Source organism: Lepidochelys olivacea (genome assembly GCF_965140295.1).
Source record: "Lepidochelys olivacea isolate rLepOli2 genome assembly, chromosome: 4".
In the NCBI taxonomy this organism is placed as follows: Eukaryota; Metazoa; Chordata; order Testudines; family Cheloniidae; genus Lepidochelys; species Lepidochelys olivacea.
The window spans coordinates 41,631,803-41,649,872 of record NC_140414.1 but is presented as its reverse complement, the minus strand read 5'-3'; positions in this window follow the sequence as shown (position 1 = coordinate 41,649,872).

Below are 18,070 nucleotides of genomic sequence, written 5' to 3'. Positions count from 1 at the left end.
GATGTCTCGGTCAATTTATACTCCAGAGGAGGGCAAAGTGATTTGAAGGTAGCTGCTTGACTATTTCTGGAGATGAAGTTCTGTTCATATAGATGTAGTGCCCCATCTCTACCCGGTTACTGTCTTTAATGCCAATCTGTTTACAGGGTTTGATGGACAGGTCTGGGTTCTTCTGGATCCTGCCACCCACTCAGCAGGATGTATCTCTATTTTTTTCCTACAAATTTATTTGGTGGTGTTTCCACTCCCCCTCGCTCCTTCCTGGCAGGGTCACCAGGGCAGCTTGGGAGGAAAATTCTAACCACAGGGTTAAAAAAAAAAAAAAAGGAAAAAAAACAAACCCCACTTACTTTCCAGATAATTGGAGATTTCCAAGAAATAACACTAACACATTCAATATATTAACACAATTTTATTAAAGAGGAGACAAATATAACATAACAGAGTAAAACACTATCTTTAGGTCCACCGGTGCCCACTCTGCAAATACCTGCAACTTTCCCCAGTCATGTGACTTGATGTAGCAAATGTAAAATTAGTGTCTTGTTGGTACGTGTACTTTGTTGCGGCCCTTGATGACCGATGACCAAAAATTCTTCTCTGCAGTGGTTTAGCAGTGTGGCTAAAAGACTCTCAAGTGCAGCCCAAAGGACTCACAAGTGGAAGAAGGTGGTAAATCCCTCCACAGGTTTAATATGCAGCAGGTTATAAAATCCCCAAACCTTACTCCCTGGCTTGAGGACTCAGTTCAGGGAGTAGGGGTCTCCAAAACAAATTCCCTGACTAATAGATGGTGCACTCACAAACTCCATGAATGATCCTCCAGTTCCGAGATGACTCTGGACTCCTCAGTCACTGCAAAGGGGCTGATCTCTGCTGGCAGGGATCCTCTTCAGGCAGAAGTCAGGCTGCTTCGGTCTCAGGATTTCCCGTCACCACAAAGGGGTGCAGGGCTCAAGGTGCAGATTACACAACATGTACTAAAATCCAAACGGTAGCCTCCAAGCCCAGCATCCCCACACACACACACACCAGGCAGCAGCCCTGAACTAGCAGACAGAGCAGAGCTGAGCATGTGGTGACTGGCCTCGCCTAGGGAGCTGGAGGGTTAACTCAGCCTGGCTGGGAAAAATTCCCCACAAAACTCTACAAACTGGGAATCCTCAGTGGAGAAGGAAAAGCCCAGCTGAGGGATCTTGCTTTCAAGTCCCTATGGGCCAGTTCTCAGGGAGAACCCTGCATGCAGGCCTGGGACACACCAGCTTCTCACACAGCCAGTCCTGCCCTTCTCCTGGCTGGCTCCAGACTGATTAAAAAAATGGCTTCTCCCTTTTCCTGAACTCTGGGGAGGGGCATCTTACTCCCTATTGGTTGCTGGGCAGACTCTGAGTTTGCCTTGGTACCCCTTCCCTACCAGGGACAGTGTGCCAGCAGACAGAGCCCCAGGAATCTAGGTAATCTCCTTGGGGGTTACATACACAATGCCCAGAATGCCTTCTGTGAACAAACTAATTTCTTGGACAGATGTTCATGAAACATTTATTTAAAAGGTTGAGAGTTGCATTGGTGCAAGTTCATGGTTTTTATTTGAACTGATGGCCTAAGCTGCCTTCTCCACTCAGACTCTGCTCTGAGAGGAGTTTGGCCCTATGCCTGGAAGGTAATCCAGCGACAATTGGGAAAACACATGTAGTAATTTTAGGGATCATGTAGAAAAAACATGTATCTACACACTTCATTTTCACCAGATGTATCTTGCCACCCACACAATCAATACACACTTTTTTCTTCTATATTATTAAATGGTTTAACTAATTTGTACTTGTTTGAGATTGTGTTTGTGGATTCAGCCTACATTAAATTATTTTAGATATAATGGTGACCATTTAAAAATCTGAAGTTTACTCAGAGTTGAGATATCACAACTGGACTGAACTCCTTAATCTTGAGTGGGAATGTACTTGTACCTATGGCTGACTACTATTTTGGTTAGATGTTAAGTAGTGTGGAAGTATAACATTGTATAAGGGGACATGCTGGATACTTTGTAACATGTTTTGGCATGCCCTCTCATATACAATGTATCTGAGGGAGCACACGTAGGGACAGTTAGCTTTTGAATGGAAGGTGTGAAGGGCAATTAGCTAACTTAACTGGAAGCTGTTAAAGGTGGCAGGTAATTGAAGATACATGACTGGTCTCGGGGATCTCGAAGGGTGGCGACTAAAATCTTTTTTCTTTTGTCTGTAACTTCTCTGTAACTTGTTCTCCAAAATACTGTATAAATTAAAAGACACAAGCCCCACTCAGGGGGGGGCTCACTCCTAAATGTATTAGGAGAGCAGCTTTGCTAATAAAACAGAGTGGTCTGATAGATTGTGAGTCTGAGTCAAACTTTGACAATTTGGAGGTCCTACCGAGATGGCAAGCGGCTTCACTGTGGCTGTGTGATCCCTGACTGCCTTGCAGGACAATCGTGGCAGCCGGCGCCTGGATGCTTAATCCAAGCGATCCTCCATGAGACAGAAAGGTACACAGCAGCAGCGCAGTCTACACCATTGAACTTGTTGGTTCCCACCCTGTTCGGGTAGGGGTCTTTGGATCCAGCTTCTGGAATCAGACTTCTCAGGTAATTATTATTTTTGTGCTTTAACCAGTTTGAGGACTGTCTTGTCTTTGTGTCTATCTGTCTTCCCTGTGGTGTGTGTCTGAATCTGGGAACCATCTCTGTCCGGAGACTGGCTGACCAAGGGGTCCCCATCCCCATGGTCTGAATAAGTGGAATCTGCACAGCTGCAGCCGCACCACACCTTGGGTATAACCCCTGGCATGAAAGCAAGGGCAGTTGAGGCAGTAGCCTATGGGCTCCTTTCTGTGTGTTGCACCGGGTACCGCTCTGCTGAGCCTGAATTTCCTTCTTGTGTGAGTGCTGTGTGAAGTCCTCCTGGATGGGTAATCAGAAGTCTAAGGTAGAACAGTTCCCTAAGGGAACTCCAGCTTATTTTATGTATTTTAGGAGGGGTCCGGACTCTTGTAGGTTTCTTGAAAAATGGTCCAAATTAGCTCTAGAGAACCCCAAATTACAGTGGCCACTGTTAGGTTCTTGGGACAAGGATCAAGTGGACGCTTTAAAAAGCAAACTCGTCCTCCCAAAAACCAAATTGGAGAGAGGAGAAGTAGACTGCTTCATGCAGTGGTGGGAAGAGGCAAATTGTAGATGGACTGAGTCAAAACTCACCTCTCAAAAATTCTAAAAAAAAAACCCTAACAGTTCAATTGGATGCAGTCTCTCCCACCACTAGTCCGAGCGCTCCCCTTTGCCTAGTCCTGTGCAATGATCCGGATCAAACCCGACCCCCACCATACTCCTGCGCAAATAAGAAATCAGAAAAGAGAAAATCTTCAGTGACTACAGATAATGAAAGTGAAGAAGATACCCTCATTGGCCTCGCAGCTCTGCAAAATATTATGAAGAAGAAATCCAAAGCAGTCTGCAAAGATTCTCTTCTCTTCTCCTCTCAGAAAAGAGAACCTGATGGGAAGTTAATGAGAGACTCTGATCAAATTGTTGTGGCACCCTTACGAGTCCTTATGATGGGAGAAAGTGAGTCCATATGGGATTATAAGCCCTGGACTCGTACGGAACTTTTAACTATAGATAAAAGTTTTCCCAAACCACAGGAAAACTCTGTCAAATTTGCTGAGGAGTTTCTGTTCATCTGTGAAACCTATGAACCCTCTGAGACAGATCTCCTCCAACTGTGTAAATTGTTAGCTCCTGCCAGTTATTATGAAAAATGGTTGGCTGCCACAGACTGGCCAACCTGAGGCATGCCACTCAACCATAAAAAGTACTGGCCCAGATTTGGCATACAGAGACCGGTGTATGGCTCTTTGGAAGCGCCTGCATCAAGCCATTCCCAAAGTGTGGTCTCCTAAAACAAACTGGACAGCAATACGTTGTCATAAGTGTAACCCTTCTGCCCGTCAGAGTTGGCAGCAACAAGGGCCGGGTTCAATATCTAGGGGTTCCATTCCAATAACACAATGCAAACCGGCTCGAGCCCCCACCCAGTGACCTGGGACAAATATATACCACCCCCGCTGGGCGCCTCCAAGAGGCAATACTTCCCCTCTCGCAAGCACATAGTCTGAGTGTAGCAAAAGTCTTTTAATAACAGAGAGAAACAATGTGGCATTATGTTGGGGAAACACCACCAACCGGATTCATAGCACAACCCATGAGCAAAAACAACCCCACCCCAGGCAAATTGGGGCATGCCCTTTTCCCTTTGGTTCTTGAGTCCAGCAACCCCAAAAGTCCCATGCCCCAAAAGTCTCTGTCCCTGGTCAGGGCAGCCCCAGAGTTCGAAAGCTTATCGGCGGAGCTTTACCTCCCAACCTGGGTGGAAATGGGACGGGGGTAAGAGGCACCTTACGTGATCTGAAGCTGACCGCCCCATAGCTCCATAGCGGCGCTCCGCTCCGCCAGCTGCCCCACAAAACTCCTTCGCTCAGCTGCGCTCCGCTCCGCCAGCTGCCCCACGAACTCCTTCGCTCAGCTGCGCTCCGCTCCGCCAGCTGCCCCACGAACTCCTTCGCTCAGCTGCGCTCCGCTCCGCCAGCTGCCCCACGAACTCCTTCGCTCAGCTGCGCTCCGCTCCGCCAGCCGCCCCACGAACTCCTTCACTCAGCTCCACGGCCCACAAGCAGCTCCTGCCATCCACACACTGCGCCGTGTCGAACTGCTTCACCAGCCGTCCCACAAACTGCTCCACAATATATGTTCAGGCTCCCCCACTACTTAACACAACACTCAGTGATTTCAGCTCTTAGGTGAATTCAGCTTGTAGTAGGGGAGCCCCAGTGCTGGTGCACTGTCAGCCCAAAGTGAGCTCAGCAGCCTATAACTAGACTTCTAATGAAATCAAAATTAGCTCTGATATTCCACAGTGGAGAGAGGAGGAAGTGCAATCAGCATGTAAGGCCCTCACCAAGGGGCCCATGCCACCAAGTATTAATACTTGTCCCCAGCCTCTCTCCATTCACACAGTTTTGGAACCCATGACCCTTGCCTAGCGAGTGCTACTTAGATGATGGTGAATCCCTCCCTCGTAACAAAAGGCCATGTGCAGTTCCAAGCACAGTTCCCATAATCAGGGTAATAACAATTTATTCTTCCTGCCCCAATAACAGAGACACTGGGGATCCCACAGCAGCCAAAGTGACCATTTGGGCAGCTATGGTCTCATTCTAGGCGTGGTGGGTGTGCCTATGCAAATGAGATTGGCCCCTGAAGTTCTTTTCCACAACTTGCCACACCTCACCACCAGATGTCAGGGTGGAGCTCATCCTGACACTGCTTACATCCTCCCCCCAGCCGAGACTTTGTCGTCCCGACAAATCACACTCCCTTTATACCAACTCATTGGTTTCCTCCAAAGGGCCTCAGGAAGCCCACTTTAGCTTCCACAAGCCTGTGTGCTAAATGTATTGGCTCCTCACTAGTCACCCCAGGTGCATCATAAGTTAACCGTTTCACTGGTCTTATCACCCTGTCTCGTCTATTGAGAATCTCTGTTGCCGAAGTAAGGGGAACATCCTCTTGAGTGGCGGATGGAGAGGCTTCCCCGGAGGGTCCCTCGGCTACTGGCGTAGGCCCCTGCACTCCTAGTTCTAACGCTGGAGGGTCCAAGGTGCCCAGGACATCCTCTACCTGTCTGTCCCCATTGTCCAATAACCTGTGTGTGTCATCACAGGGGGGTCTCATCAGCAGCACCGGGGTATCAGAAAGGGGCCTAAATAGTTCCGCCATTGGGTTTAGGGCAGAAGAGGGAAAACTCTCGTTTGGTTCAGCTGATCGAGACTGAAATCTTGTCTCCATCCCAGGATACACCAGGGTTGTGTCTTCCTCCTCAGACTCACTCTCAGATGTGCACAATAGGGGTAAGTTAGCTGCAGGGGGCCCACTGTCTGTGTTGGATGGCGGCTTTGGTCTAGCACCTCTGTTCTGCCCGGCGGCCCTGCCGTGGCCCATCTCACAAGGGGTGCTTACCAATTCCCCCACAGGGAGCAAAAGGTTTCTATGCACCGTCTTTATTTGCCCTGGACCGTCTTCAGGTTTGATCTTGTAGACCGGCAGATCTCCCAGCTTTTCCATCACCAGGTAAGGTATTGCCTTCCATCTGTCAGCTATCTTGTGTTTGCCAGCAATACCCAAATTTCGCAGCAGGACTCTGTCCCCCGGCTGGAGCTCCTGTGAACGCACTCTAGCATCATATCGATGTTTGTTGCGGTCTGCGTTCTTCCGAGCCGCAGCGGTAGCTAATCGATAAGCATCCCGCAGCTTTTCTCTTAGTCGGGATACATATTGCTGATGAGTTTCATAGCTATCTCCATCCTCTGATACACCAAAGCACAAGTCTATGGGTAATCTTGGTTCTCGCCCAAACATCAAGAGATATGGGGTGACTCCCGTAGCATCGTTCTTTGTGGCATTGTAGGCATGCACCAGAAATGCGACATGCTGGCTCCAGGTTGCCTTCTGCTCTGGTCGCAAAGTTCCCAACATATCTAATAGGGTTCGATTGAACCTCTCTGGCTGAGGATCACCTTGGGGGTGATAAGGCGTTGTCCTAGACTTTTTAATTCCTGCTATCTTCAGCACCTCCTTCAGAAGGTGACTCTCAAAATCCCGCCCCTGATCAGAGTGTATCCGAGCCGGGAATCCATAGACTGAGAAATATTTGTCCCACAATACTCGAGCAACGGTGGTGGCCCTCTGATCACGTGTGGGATATGCTTGTGCATACCGTGTAAAATGGTCAGTCACTACTAGAATGTTTCCAACATTCCTCTTGTCTACCTCTACAGACAAGAAATCAATGCATACCAACTCCAAAGGTTTGTTGCTGGTGATGTTCTTGAGATATGCAGCCCTCGTGGGCAGAGTTTTCCTTTGAACACATCGAGCGCAAGTCTCACATTTCCTGCGAACATCTTCAGCCATTCGGGGCCAATAGAACCTACTACGAATAAGTTCCAGGGTCCTCTCCATCCCTAAATGCCCAAAGTCATCATGCAGGGCCCTCATGGCCAGGGCTCTGTACTTTTTTGGCAGTACTAGTTGTGCTCGTTGTTTTTGTAAAGGGTCAGTGGTCATTCGGTGTAGCACTCCCTGAATCAGTTTTAGTTTGGTCCATTCTCTCAATAGTAGTTTACCCTCCGGGTTAGGTGGGACAACCGCAGTTGGGCTTCGCCCCTCCCTTTTGGCAAGTAGTGTATCACGAATGTCAATATCTTGCCGCTGGGCTTCTTGCCAGTCAGCTGCATTGAGCATGGGCAAAGGAGATTGGTCTAATGCAATATAGTTCACCGAAGCAGAAGGCATGCATTCAGGGGGCAGGCCCAAAGCTTCTGCAACACATCCCTGAAAGTCTTCACGGGCCTCTGGCTCTCGGCGACTCACACTGCAAATATCTCTCACTCCATCTGTGGGTATCACAGCAACTTCTGGAGCCTGCGGACGCCTGGACAATGCATCTGCATCTACATTGCTTCTCCCTGATCGGTACTGAATGCTGAACTCATAGCTAGCCAAGGCGGCCACCCATCTCTGCCCTGTAGCATCCAGCTTAGCACTTGTTAACACATAAGTCAGTGGATTGTTGTCTGTCCACACCTGGAACTGAGCACCATACAAGTAGTCTCGAAATTTCTCAGTGATGGCCCATTTCAAGGCCAAAAACTCCAGCTTGTGGGTGGGATAGCGAGTTTCACTATCAGACAATCCTCGGCTGGCAAAGGCTACAGGTTTACATTTGCCTTCCACTTCCTGGTACAGGACTGCTCCCAGACCCTCCAAACTGGCATCAGTATGCAGGATAAATGGTTTGCTTGGGTCAGCAAAAACTAGGACTGGAGCATGAGTTAGGCAAGTAATGATTTCTCGAAAAGCCCTTTCACATCTCTCATCCCACCGTGGCCCAAATGGTGCAAAGGGGCCATTGTGTCTCTGCACAGGAGGCTTTGGGGACCTCCCCTTATTCTTGGACTTAGATTTGTTCTTGCTGGACTGATGTCCCCTGGTAAGATCATTCAGAGGCTTTACAATCGTAGCATAGTTTTTCACAAATCTGCGGTAGTAGCCACTAAATCCAAGGAAGGTCTTGAGTTCTCTGTAGTTACTTGGACGTGGCCATGTAGTGAGTGCTTCTATTTTATCAGGATCAGTACTCACACCTTCTTGGGACACAATGTGACCCACATACTTCACTGAGGTTCTGCAGAACTGGCATTTGTCAATTGAAAGCTTCAGACCATAATCCTCCAACCTATCAAGCACTTTAAGAAGTCTTTCTTCATGCTCCTCTAAGGTTCTTCCAAACACAATCAGGTCATCCAAATAAACTAACACTTGCAGTAAATTCATGTCTCCCACAACTTTCTCCATGAGACGTTGAAAGGTGGCAGGTGCTCCAGAAATCCCTTGGGGCATGCGTTCGAACTGATAAAACCCTAATGGGCAGATGAAGGCTGTCTTCTCCTTATCTTCTTCTCCCAGAGGGATCTGGTAGTATCCACTTCGAAGATCCAACACAGAGAACCACTGGCTTCCCAGCAAACAGTCTAAGGCGTCTTGCACTCGAGGCATAGTGTACTGGTCGACCACCGTACGGCTGTTTAGGGTGCGGTAGTCAATACACATCCGGATTTTCCCATTCTTTTTGCGGACTACCACAATGGGTGAGGCGTATGGGCTGCGGGACTCTGTAATGATGCCATTCGCAGCCAGCTCCTGAAGATGATGTCGCACATCTTCCATCTCAGAGAGAGCAATCTTCCTAGATCTCTCCCTGAAAGGTTGAGAGTCATGTAGTCTGATATTGTGCTCTACTCCTTTTGCACATCCCACATCCCACTCATGCAGTGAGAACACCTTGGATCTTTCACAAAGTTTCTTCCTCAGGCGATCTTTCCAGTCCTCGGACACTGGTGAATCTCCAAAGTCAAACTTTGCTGGGTCTATTGCCGGAACTGGAGTTTCATACTGGGGTTTTACAATCGACTCAGGCTCAAAGAGGTCTGCTATCTTTTGTCCTTGCTTCACAAAAATATCACGACTCGTTTCATTAGCAATCAGTATAGTCACCCTTTCCTGGGCTTCAGCAGGTAGGGTTATGACTCCACTGGGGCCCAGCACTCCTTCAGGGAGCTCTCCTCCCATCGGCTGCTCTATCATTGCTAACGTCCCTTTACTGCCTTTCAGACAGGTACTCATGACAAGCACTTCTTGCTCCGTCCTTGCAGGCACTACTAAGGGGGTTGTGCCCACGTACTTCAGTGCCCCAAGCGGTAGCTCAGATGTGTCCCTTTTAGCGCTCTCAATTTTCCTATAGGCTTCAGCACAAAGCGTATGGATCATCAGGGTATTCAGGTACTGGTCCCCAGCCCGCCTTCTGCAGTAATCCGCGAGTACCTTGAAGAGACTGGAGTTGGTCCCTATCAGCACAGACACATCAGAAGTCCCTTTAGGGTCAGGGCATATTAAGGCAGCTGTGTCTACCTCTTCTCTTACCCCAGCAACCTCCTCTGGGAATTCCAGGTGCACTATGACATACCCTTGATAGGGGTATTCATCCATGCTGAGGCCACATAGGCCAAGGCCAGTCAGTGGCTATATAGGCAGGTGCCTAAGCATCTGTTGGTAGAATGACTGAAATATAATAGTCACTTGAGATCCAGTGTCAAGCACTGCTTTACACTCCACCCCTTCAATCCTCACCATGACCTCTGCTCAAGGCCCTATCAGTCCTGCAGGGATCCCAGCTGGACAGTCTTTTCTGGGGGAATCTTCAAATCCTGCAGACCTGGGGGGTCCCCGTCCCCAGACCCTCTGGCAGCTACTGGATCTCTCCCAACTGATCCTCAGCTTTCCATACACTAAGGAGGGGTTTTCTTCATTACGGCACTTGGCAGCACTGTGTCCATCCTGACCACATCGGTAGCAGAAGAATTGACCTTTCCCCCTTCGCCTGGGGGGGATGGTGGCTCTAAGTGCGGGCTTCTCAATCGCCACAGTTTGAGGCTTCTTATTCCTAGAAGTCTTAACTCGGTCAACGGTACTTTGCAGCTCAGCTATCCGTTCCGTCAGGACCTGCATTTGTTGGGCAAGTTCCTCTCTGGTGCTCACCATCAGTACACTGGCCATTTGCAGTGGTGTTGTGCTGGCTGGCTCCGATGTTTGGGCTTCCCAAAACTCACTGGCAGCCTGCCTTTCTTCCTCCTCTCGGACCTCTTTTATCAGCTGGGAGTAACTTGGGGGATGTTCCCGTCGTTCTCTTAGCCGGAGATGAAGTAGAATCGGGTTCTGATACTGAGTTCCTCTTACAATTTGAGCCAGTCTGGTCTGATCCATCTGCTCAGCAGTCACTGCTCCCCTCATGACAGCTCTCTGAAGCAGTCTCTCCAGTCTCTGTATGTAGGCTGAAACCTTCTCGCCCTTTTGTTGTCGGGAATTAAGGAACTTACAGTAGCTGTCTTCAGGGCCCTCTACGCTCCCAAAGTTGTGTTCAAGGGCCTCTAGGCAGTCCTTCACACTGACCCCAGGGTCAATGAGCTTCAGGGTGCGAATCACATCTAATGCTGGGCCGCCAAGGCTCTCTATAAGGCATCTTCGCTTTTCTGCATCTGGTACGGCCCACTCTTGCAGCATTTCAGTGGTATGCTCTAACCAGGGTTCAAACTCCTCCTCCCCAGCAAATAATCTTAACTTATGACAAGAGTCTGACTCAGCATGGGGCAGCACAACCTTTTCCAATATTTGCCCCAGAGCTTTTGTCCAATCATCAGCCGAGGCTGCAGCCTCCGAGCTAGAAGCTGCTGAGCCAGGGCCCAACAAACCTGACATATTAGCCATTATACAAACAGTAATTTCCTCAAAATATAAGCACAAACAAAAAAAAATATAAATTGTTTCCCAATGTAGTGGATCACTCAACAGGTGCTTGCGAGGGGTACTGACCCAGGCGATCCCGGACGAGCCCCCAAAAATGTAACCCTTCTGCCCGTCAGAGTTGGCAGCAACAAGGGCCGGGTTCAATATCTAGGGGTTCCATTCCAATAACACAATGCAAACCGGCTCGAGCCCCCACCCAGTGACCTGGGACAAATATATACCACCCCCGCTGGGCGCCTCCAAGAGGCAATACTTCCCCTCTCGCAAGCACATAGTCTGAGTGTAGCAAAAGTCTTTTAATAACAGAGAGAAACAATGTGGCATTATGTTGGGGAAACACCACCAACCGGATTCATAGCACAACCCATGAGCAAAAACAACCCCACCCCAGGCAAATTGGGGCATGCCCTTTTCCCTTTGGTTCTTGAGTCCAGCAACCCCAAAAGTCCCATGCCCCAAAAGTCTCTGTCCCTGGTCAGGGCAGCCCCAGAGTTCGAAAGCTTATCGGCGGAGCTTTACCTCCCAACCTGGGTGGAAATGGGACGGGGGTAAGAGGCACCTTACGTGATCTGAAGCTGACCGCCCCATAGCTCCATAGCGGTGCTCCGCTCCGCCAGCCGCCCCACAAAACTCCTTCGCGCAGCTGCACTCCGCTCCGCCAGCCGCCCCACGAACTCCTTCGCACAGCTGCACTCCGCTCCGCCAGCTGCCCCATGAACTCCTTCGCTCAGCTGCGCTCCGCTCCGCCAGCTGCCCCACGAACTCCTTCGCTCAGCTGCGCTCCGCTCCGCCAGCCGCCCCACGAACTCCTTCACTCAGCTCCACGGCCCACAAGCAGCTCCTGCCATCCACACACTGCGCCGTGTCAAACTGCTTCACCAGCCGTCCCGCAAACTGCTCCACAATATATGTTCAGGCTCCCCCACTACTTAACACAACACTCAGTGATTTCAGCTCTTAGGTGAATTCAGCTTGTAGTAGGGGAGCCCCAGTGCTGGTGCACTGTCAGCCCAAAGTGAGCTCAGCAGCCTATAACTAGACTTCTAATGAAATCAAAATTAGCTCTGATATTCCACAGTGGAGAGAGGAGGAAGTGCAATCAGCATGTAAGGCCCTCACCAAGGGGCCCATGCCACCAAGTATTAATACTTGTCCCCAGCCTCTCTCCATTCACACAGTTTTGGAACCCATGACCCTTGCCTAGCGAGTGCTACTTAGATGATGGTGAATCCCTCCATCGTAACAAAAGGCCATGTGCAGTTCCAAGCACAGTTCCCATAATCAGGGTAATAACAATTTATTCTTCCTGCCCCAATAACAGAGACACTGGGGATCCCACAGCAGCCAAAGTGACCATTTGGGCAGCTATGGTCTCATTCTAGGCGTGGTGGGTGTGCCTATGCAAATGAGATCGGCCCCTGAAGTTCTTTTCCACAACTTGCCACACCTCACCACCAGATGTCAGGGTGGAGCTCATCCTGACACTGCTTACATCAGCAAGGGCAAGGAGAAAGCCCAGGCGACTATAGGTCCCGGCTAACTGATATTTTCCTACAACATTCAGCAATACAAGAGCCCGATGTAAATGGGCAGGGGGCCTTGGCACATGCATTTGTTGATGGTCTTCTCCCTGCCACAGGCATCATGTTAAAACGAATAAGTGTGGGATGGGAGACTGAAACCATGGACAAATTGCTGGCAGTAGCAGAGCATTGCCACCACACTTTAAAAGGAAAGGAGGAACAGTCCTCCCAAAAGTTAATGGCTCTGCAGATACAGCATTATTCAGGACTAAGCAGACCACACAAGGGACAGGGACGGGGTTGCAGAAAGGAGCGGGGGGGGCTGGATTAACTGGGGTTTGTAACTACTGTAAACAGCCTGGACACTGAAAAAAGAGTGTCCAAGACAACCTAATAATTGTATGGGAAATCAAGTGAACCCCCCCGCTGGTTCCTCCAGCTGATCCCCCCCCCAACCCTATTTGCACCCCAACAATGATGGGATGCTGGGGAACCTCACAAAGTTTTTTAGCTCCCTTATTACCTCTGTCCCCTACTGGAGAATGTGTCCTGACTGTAAATGATCGCGCTCGCTCTCTCTCTCTCCCTTTCCTTGTTGATACTGGGAGCTTCTCTTTCTACAATCCGCACCACTGACTTGCCTGAGGTTCCCCGATCTGGAAAATCTGTGTCTGCTGTTCGCATTACAGGGATCCCTACCTCTCTTCCCCGCTCAAAACCTTTGTCTGTTCAGGTCGGTCCCCTCTCTGAGGAGCATGCATTCCTCCTCTCTGATTCCACCCCTGCAAACCTTCTGGGACTGGACTTGCTATGCAAACTTGGCTGTTCTATTTACTGCTCACCTCTCCTCTGCTCGCCTCACTAGGTATGAACTTTTGCTGCTTTCAGCCTCACATATCACTATTAAGCGCTGCTCCTGGTTAAACCTTGCTACCCTCCTTCCTTTACCTAGTGATGGTGAACCCCATGACTGCCTTGCAACTGTCTCCGCTATCACTGTCCCATGCCCCGACCTTTCAGATGTACCTCTCCCTAACTCTGACCTGGTATTATTCACTGATGGGTCCTGTTATAGAAATGACCAAGGCCACCTTCTTGCAGGGTACACTGTGGTCTCTCTGAGACCATAGAAGCTGCGCCCTTACCCTCTGTGACCTCTGCCCAGGTGGCTGAACTAATTGCTCTAACCCGTGCCTGCTTTCTAGCCGAGGGGCTCTCTGCCACTATTTGTACTGATTCTCGGTATGCCTTTGGGGTTGTGCATAACTTTGGCACCCTCTGGCAGGCTCGACGTTTTCTTACCTCTACTGGTACCCCTATCAAGAATGGCCCCTACATTGCCACCCTCCTGTATGCAGTTTTACTACCGTCTGCCTTGGCAATTGTTAAGTGTACTGGCCACTCAGCAGCAGACACCCAGGTGGCAAAAGGTAATGCACTTGCTGATGCGGCATGTTTTGCAGCAGCCACTATAAAACCTTCACCAGAAGCATTTCTTGGTCCCCTCTCTGTCTCTAATGCCACCATCCCTGTCTCATATCACTCAGCTCCAGGATTCTGCCCCAGAAACGGACTCCTGGAGTGCTTTGGATTGCTCTTTGCATTCTGATTCCCTTTGGTGATCGCCCACCGGTAACTTTGTAGCCCCCCCTCTCACTCTAGCCGCCCTGCTACATGGTATTTTGCATGTCGGCAAGGAGGGGATGGTCTCTGCTATGAGTAAGGCTGGGTGGTGGGCTCCCCATTTCAGCTCCTTTGCAACCTGCCACTGTGCCGCTTCTGTTACTTGTCAAAGCCACAATGTAGGCAAATCTGGAAAAGTAACACACGGGTTCCGGGGTTTGCCTTAAGCACCTTTCCTACACTGGCAACTTGATTTTGTACAAATGCCAAAGTGTCAGAAACATGAATTTATTTTAGTTATGTCTGTTTTCGGGTTGGATTGAAGCCTTTCCCTGTCGCAAAGCTGATTCATTGTCCATTGCAAAATGTCTGTTAAACCACATTATCCCTACCAAGGGAATTCCTGCCACTTTGTCTAGTGACTGGGGAACACGTTTTACTGGAAAAATTGTTCAACATCTAAACCAGGTATTACATGTCCCCCACCTGTTGCACTGCCCTTACCATCCACAGAGTGCAGGAGCAGTTGAAAGGCGAAATGGTGTGCTTAAAAATAAGCTGGCAAAAATCTGTAGTTCCACAGGGTTAAACTGGCTAGCTGCTCTACCACTGGCCCTTATGGAAATTCGGTCATCCCCATCCCAGAGACACAAATTGAGTCCATTTGAAATCATCATGGGACGCCCTGTGCGAACAATGGCTACTATTACCCCAGCCCCAGACCTAAACCTAACTCACAGCACGCTCCTCCAGTACTGCAAAGGGTTAATGCAAGCTGTGAGCTCCTTCCATTCGCAGGTGCGAGCAGCTTGGCCTACGGAACCCACCTCTGCTGCCTGTCACACTCTTGAGCCTGGTGATTGGGTCGACCTGCGGCGCCACCTTCGGAAGCACGTCTTGGAACCCCGGTGGAAGGGTCCATACCAGGTACTGCTCACCACCCAGACAGCAGTGAAATTATCCGGCATCACTGCATGGATCCACGCCTCAGTGTAAGCTAGTGCCACCTCAAGGGGACCAAGCACCTCTGCAAGACCACACAGAACCAGCTTCAACCCCAGAAGACAAAGAGGAACAGCCTGCAATACCTTACAATCGGCACTCTTGTAAGGGTTGCCAGAAGCAGAAGGTAAGCAGACAGCAGGACCCAACAAACAAGAAGCAGTAGTGAGCCTAGCGCCTGCTGCCTGGTGGACGTAAAACCATGACTGCGGTTCCCTCGAAAGGGGTTGTCGGAACCAGAAAGGGTCCTGCTTCCAACATGTGTCCTTTGAGAAGCTTAATCCTCAGCTACTGTGTCCTGAGGGTCTGGGGAATCCAGAGTGACTATCCTATTTGGAATTCTAATAATCTTTGTGTGTTCAATTGACTTCTTGTTGTATCCAAAACTGCACAAGACACACCATCCATCAGGTTACCCCTAACCAGGGTGCTAATCTAATGTTAAATGTCACCAGTGAAAGTAATGAAAAAAAACAATTGATGTATGGAATCCACTAAGTCATTGGTCATGGGCATAGCCTTGACCAAAAGGGGGGATTGTGGAAGTATAACATTGTATAAGGGGACATGCTGGATACATTGTATATGAGAGGGCATGCCAAAACATGTTACAAAGTATCTGAGGGAGCACACCTAGGGGGCCAGTTTCTCAAGGGCTTGGACAGACTTTATCCCCAGGTATGACAGCCTGTTCCCCAGTGGGACCTCCACCTGGTTCTGCCCGTACTCACGGGGCTCCCTTTTGAGCTCTGGTAACCTGCCCTCTGACCTACCTTTCCTGGAACATGGCCTTTCTGGTGGCCATAACCTCAGCCAGAAGGATATCTGAGCTTAGAGCACTGACCTCCTATATGGTCTTTTATAAAGACAAGGTGCAGCTATGCCCTCACCCTGCATTTCTGCCAAAGGTAGTCTCCCAGTTTCATGTGAACCAAGACATATTTTTACCTGTGTTCTTCCCTAAGCCCCATGCCAGTAACAGAGAACACATGTGCCATTCCCTGGATGTTAGGCATGCCCTAGAATTCTACACTGAGTGCACAAAGCCATTTTGTAAATTACCACAGCTCTTTATTGCAATCACAGAAAGGATGAGGGGGCTCCTGATCTCATCCCGTTTTTCATCACGGTTCATGTCCTGTATCAGGACTTGCTACAACCTGGCAAAAATTCCAGCCCCTCCCCTTACAGTACACGCCATGAGAGCATAGGCATCATCTGCAGCATTCCTGGCACAGGTCCCTATCCACTACATATGCAAGACAGCAATGTGGTCTTCCATCCACACCTTCATGTCACACTACATGGCAAGGGACAGTGCAGCCTTTGGCAGGGCAGTCCTGCATTCAGCAACCAGGTGAACTCCATCATCTTCCCCAGGGAAACTTCTTGGAAGGCACCTATTGGAATGCACATGAGCAATCACTCGAGGAAGAAAAAAGTTACCTATCTCTCGTAACCGTTGTTCTTCAGGATGTGGTGTTCATGTCCATTCCAAATCCCACCCCGCCTCCCCGCTGTAGAAGTATTCCGGCAAGAAGGAATTGAGCAGGCAGTGACCTATATACACTGCCATGAAGACGCCACTCCAGGGGTCTCCACAGTCGACCCAACGGGTACCGCTAGGGGGGAAAAAAAATCTTCCGACAATCATGCACATGGCACGCGCTTACACCTATTGCAATGGACATGAGCAACGCATCTCGAACAACAGTTATGAGAGGTAGGTTACTGTTTTTTGTCATGCACTCCTCATGAAGGCGTAGAAATATTTTAGAATATAGTAGAAATATTGACAAATGGATACAACCCCATCTGCAATGACTCTATTACAAAAGTGAAAACAAGCATAGCTTTTAGGGGCAGGTCAAGCCTGGAGGTGAACCGGTCCCAGGTGTAGAAGGGCAGCCCTGTGAACAGAGGAGGTGAGGTAATCTGGCCACAAAGAAAAGGAATTAATCAGGTGTCAATAGTATAGCTGGCTGGAATTTTTTCTGCTGAACCATTTTTCCATTGGAAAATCACAAACTTCCATGGAAACATGTTGACGTGGATGAAATTTTATGGAGTTAGGTTTTTTTTGAGGGGGGGTGGGGTGGAGAGGGCTGCGGGAGAGTATTTCAATAAGGTTGAAACATAACACTTTTTGAATTTTTGCATTAAATGGATTTTCATATTGAAATGTCTTTTTTTGTGAAATGTTCTATTAAGTCTATGGAGCAATTAAGAAAAAAGAATTTCAAAATTGCAGAATTTCTTGTAAAACCTGAATTCTACTTTCCACACAGCTGTAATCATGAAACAAAATGGCCAAGTGAAGTATGACTATGAACTACTTTGTTAGTCATATGAGTAATATCATAGTGCAAATCATGTAGGCAGGGGCATCTCTAAAGGCAGTAGAACAGGTACTTTGCATATCTGCAGTGTGCAGAATAAAATGAAAGGCAAGATATACTGAGCTCATACATCCTACAGCACTGCTCTGTTGTTGGAGTTCAACCCACTATAACATGGAGGTTTGGCAAGAGGGGCAATTGCAGATGTGGCTAGGGGTGCCAGGCATCCAGTTTTTGACCAGAACACCCAGTCAAAAAGGGCACTGAAATCCAGTTGGCTGCAGCAGGACTGGTAGGCTCTGTGCCTGGCTTTGAACGGCCTCAGGAAGCAGCTGGCAGTCCCTCCATCTCCTAGGCGAAGGAGCATCCAGGGAGGCTCCGTGTGCTGCCCCTGCAGCTCCCATTGTCCAGGAACTGCAGCCTAGGAGGTGGAGGGACATAACACCACTTCCCAGGAGCCACCTGAGGTCGGCACCACCCAGAGCCCGCACCCTGAACCCACACCCCAACCCTCTGCCCAGGTTGGGACCCCCCTCCCGCACGCGAACTCTGCATCCCCAGCCAGAGCCCTCGTCCCCTCCTGCGCTCCAAACCCCTCAGCCCCAGCCCAGAGCCCTGTCCTGCAC